The sequence below is a fragment of the Canis lupus genome, chromosome 29 (genome assembly GCF_011100685.1).
Source record: "Canis lupus familiaris isolate Mischka breed German Shepherd chromosome 29, alternate assembly UU_Cfam_GSD_1.0, whole genome shotgun sequence".
Lineage (NCBI taxonomy): Eukaryota > Metazoa > Chordata > Mammalia > Carnivora > Canidae > Canis > Canis lupus.
Genome location: NC_049250.1, coordinates 21,126,861 through 21,131,969, shown reverse-complemented (window position 1 = coordinate 21,131,969; position 5,109 = coordinate 21,126,861).

The window sequence follows — 5,109 nt, the reverse complement described above, 5'->3', positions numbered from 1 at the left end:
GCACAGCACACTCATTCTTCAATAGCTGAGCAATAATCCTAGAGTCACTGAAAATGGCTCTAAGAATTTAGAGGAAAAGCTGAGGGGCCATCTAGAATACCTATTATCCCTCTGTTTAAAGCAATTGTTTTGGTATCAGAAAGCTTTCTAAGATTTTATGCCATCTGGCTTTTATCATCTCCCTAAACTAGTTGTCCTGAAAATTTAACATCACCTTACAAGCATGGCCTTAGACTGTGTGCACACAGGTCTGTAGGTATGCTTATTTCTCCACTTGGATCCTCATTATTCGATAGAAGTTCTTTCCTGTTTCTTGAGAATCTTGGACAATGCGCAGATTAAATAATAGACTATCTTTTGGGAGGCAGAGACTAGAGTATTGAGTTGGGCAGCCAGAGGAACATTTTCAGTTTGCTTTTATATTTTTATATCCTTTTGTTCTTTTTTTTAATCCTTTATTGTAAGCACACATATATTAGTTGTGTAAAAATGATTCGAGAGCACTAAAATCAGACAGCAAACAAAAATCTGGTCTTCAGGTCAGGAAGAGTGAAGTTCAAATTCTAGGTCTTCCTTTTGCTCACTCTGTGGGGAGGGATAGTTTCTGATGCTGTCCTATCAAAGATTTCTTCATCTGAATAAATAAATAAAGAGACAAACAAACAAAAAATGGATATAGTTCTTACTTCCAGGGGCAGATTTGGATTTTGTAGAGCCTGAAGCTTATAAAATTTTGGAGGCCTTTCTTAAAAAAAGAATAGGAAATATGAATGTAAAATTGGTGTGAAAGTGAATATTTATTTATAATGAGAAAATACATTGAATCTTTAAAAATGACAAATACCGCAAATGTCAGAAGACTTGTGACACATGAATGTATTGCTAGGATGCCTCTCCTGAAATTAGAAGAAGTCAGTGGAAGGAGAAGCCTTGAGACTGAAGCTACATTAGTTTTAGAGAGAAATACCCATGCTATGGCCATTGATAAGATTAAATAAATGCAGTTTGTCTCTGCTTAGCACTAAGTCTGACACATGTGACATTTCCCATAGATGTAAATCTCTGTCCCTCTCCTTGTTTCCTTTTTCTTTTCTTCCTTGGTTCCTTCCTTCTTTCTCTTTCTTGTTCAGCATTTCTCAGGCAAAGGAGGCTTCAAGGAGCTATAATCACCTAACTGTTCATCCCAAAGATTCCTACCTTTTTTCTATGTCAGATTGAGGACATGATGGTAAGATTATTACCAGGAGTAGATAAAGTGTGTGGAAGTACCTCACATATAGTGCCTGGTCTCTATTAAATTAATACATGACTGCTGAATTGGATTACGGCTCACTGAAAGCAGACACTTCTCAGTAAGGTGAGCTTTAAGCTACTTGTGAAATGAGGTGCACCCACAATAATAGAGATGGAAACTTAGGTCTGTGAAAGCTTTTGTTATCCTAAAAAGATCCTTATTAACTGCTTTGGAGAAATCTTACCATTCAATTTAAAAGAGCACAAAACCAATGGTTTGTTGAATCGCTACCAGGTGAATCCAGTTTTCATGGCTTACCATCTGCCATGCATTCAGTCCTGTACTAATTCTTTCCCCAAATGACATTTTCACAGTAAGTAAATAAAGCTAGATCAAATAAGCCCAGCATTCCAAGTTTGACCTTTGAGAGTGCTTTCATACAACCGTGTTTCTTTTTTTAATTTTTATGTATAGTTTGAGGTTTGTCTTTTTTTTTTTAATATTCTTTATTTATTCATGAGAGACAACAGAGAGATTGAGAGAGAGAGAGAGAGAGGGGCAGAGACATAGGCAGAGGGAGAAGAGGCTCCATGCAGGGAGCCCAATGTGGGACTTGATCCAGGGACTCCAGGATCATGCCGCTCAACCGTGACTCACCCAGGCGTCCCTCGTACAACTGTGTTTTTATGTCCTTTACTCAATCAAGGTTCACATTTTATATAGTCCTGAGAATTGATTTAGAATGATTTTTATTTGCATATGGATTTGTTTTTCTTTTCAGTTAGGCTTTTTTTTCCTCTACTCTTTTTCCCACCTTATCTTTCTTTAAAAAGTGATAATGTAATTACTTTCTTGATAGGTGGATTACTTTATTTTTTGAAGAAACTCAAAACAGGATACAGAAAACATCTGTGAGAATTAAACCAAGAATAGAGACTTTCGTTGGTAAATCCATGCCAAACAGAGCAAGTGACTTGAGGGACACATGAGTTTTTCCTGGAGAATTAGCAAATTTAATTTTGACTCAAAGACTAACCTCCCCAGCAGACTTATATAATAATCCCTCTACTTCAGAAAGTGAAGCTTCCACAGAAGCAGAAAACACAAAACCTGCTGTGTCTGTTTGGCAAACAGTAAGATTCTCCCTTAAGACAGTTTCCAGCCCAGTGATTGAAATCAATGGCAACAGCCAGATAAAGATAGGCAAAAATATCTATTAAAAATAAAAAATTTTGATCCCACACTGAGAAAACATCAACATGCTTAACTATAAAATTTTTGAACAAAATTCAGTTAAATATCAAAGACTTTGAAAGTGTCTATTTTTTCTCATTGTCTAGACAAAACAATGAAATAGTGTGTTAGCCTTTCTCCATTGCTTTAATATCAGGCAAATTGAAGAAAAATGAACATTTTAATCTATGAAATGTCACTGATAAAGATGTAAGTAAAATCTAGTTTTCTGGATCAAGAGAAGCGGGTGTTATACATAAGAAAACAAAGCCACCTTTAAAGATTACTTGAGAAAAACTGAACAATATAATTTATAATTTTACATATGGAAATAAGTGCAAAAGGAATGTAATTATGCCGAGTATGTAGCATTAGCTAGTGCTGTGATTCTGCTGGTTTAGTCTTCTACCTGGCTCAAGCTAGCATGCTTAGGGGACGTGTATCCTAAGGGCTCTTAGAAAAATCATTTGATGGGTCAAACAACTTGGAATTTTACTGTTTTAGTGCAACTGAGTGTTTAGCTAAAAGGACTAGTTAATTTTGTCATATTAAAATAATTATTATTTTTTATTTTTTTATTTTTATTTTTTAAATTTTTATTTATTTATGATAGTCACACACAGAGAGAGAGAGAGGCAGAGACACAGGCAGAGGGAGAAGCAGGCTCCATGCACCGGGAGCCCGATGTGGGATTCAATCCCGGGTCTCCAGGATCGCGCCCTGGGCCAAAGACAGGCGCCAAACCGCTGCGCCACCCAGGGATCCCTATATTAAAATAATTAAAGCAATTTGTCATTTAATAAAAACTAGGCTACCATTTAACACATATTCAGTATGCATCAAGCACTGTGAATTTCCACTACCCGTGTAACCAACACAACTACTGTATTGCAAGGTCGACTAGGTAAGTGGTATCAGAGGCAGGGTCCTTCGTCTGTTCGACTCAAAGCTTGTGCTTGTCTCTAACACACGTACATTTGTGAGCATGAAGCATTGTCTACACAAATGTTCATCACAAGCATTTCCTTACAGTGCATTAAAGAGTTAACACTCCTGATTAATTGCAAACCAATGACTTGGGATTAGACATAATAAAGCCATTTATTCAGGTTTTATCAATTTCCAGACACAGAGTTGCTCAATCAATGCCTAGCCCTGTTTTTCCTCTGGTCATCATTCCCAGGTCTTCATCTGAAGCTTTCCACCAAGGCTCTCCTCAGTCGCCTCTGCTGGGGACTCCTAACGGGGGAATCTCGATATACTTTCCCCACTCTCACACAGTCCCCAGTACTTTCCCATTCAGACTCTGGAGTCCATAAAACAGCCAGAGGCCTTTGTTCAGAGCTTCATCAATAGTGTGATGATTCCCACAACTGCTCTAATCCACCTGATTCTCAACCAGTATACTCTTTCATGGAAGATGGACCAGCGTTGAGTCAGTGATTTCTCTGGTTTTAGTCTCTCTCTCTCTCTCTCTTTTTTTTTTTAAGATTTTATTTATTAATGAGAGATACAGAAACATAGGCAGAAGGAGAAGCAGACTCCCTGGGGGGAGCCCAATATGGGTCTCGATCCCAGGACCCTGGGATCATTCCCTGAGCCAAAGGCAGACACAACCACTGAGCCACCCAGGCATCCCTCTGGTTTTAGTCTCGCTTATAGCATTGCAGCAGGTAACTAAGAGCTTAGCTTTTTCATTTTTGGCTTGTTGCTTTAAATGGCTACTGCAACACCTGACAGCTTCTCTCACTCTCTCCAGCTTGGCTGCATTCAACAGGATGCCTTTTCAAAATTGTTTCACATGGAAGCAAGGGGGCCAGACTTTATCTTCACATCAGCCAGTTGTTGGTTATGATCCACACACTGGGAAGATGCATAATCTTGGGAGGGGAAGTTGCCTGTGGCTGGAGGCAATGCCCAGTGAGAGGCACAATCGTGAAGCATCACCTCTCAATATTCATAGCAACTGGGGATAGTTCTTTGGCTCTGAGGAAGGATCTTTGTGGAGCACCATGGTACCAACTATTATCCACCTCTTGTACTACTAGGATCCTGTTCTTTCAGTAAGTTTAATCCCAACTGACAACAGGGTCTTTGGAATTCCAGTTGGGCTTTTCTCCTGGCAAAGCTGGAGGAATTATAGGCTCCTCAATAGTTCCCATCAAAGGTATAACTGATGCTCACCATCCCCCTCCTCACCACCTGCTCTAGATTCCTTCTCCTTGGCTAGCACCTTTGCTAGATGAGGCAGTTAGCTGGAGACTGTGATCCAGACACTACCCCTAAGGGGTCTGAGCCTCTGATTCACTGGCGCTTAACAGACTGTGGTGACTGTACTCATTTATTGAACATTAAAACTAGGCATGGGAATGCTAAAATACCCTTGGTGTTTTGCTGAATGCCAAACACCTTCTCTGTTCCTGTGTCTGAAGGCAATTGTCAGTGAGGGGCATATCTGTGAGTTTTCAGCAGCAGATATGAGAGCTAGGAGATACATTAATTGGGCCCCGAGGCAGGAATCTAGATGAAGTACTACAGTATCTACTGCAAAAGAAATCAGAATTTTGGGAAATTTTCATGAATTCCAAGAATCTTAAGTTGCTCCATATTTTCATAACACTTTTTTCATATGTTTAAAAAAT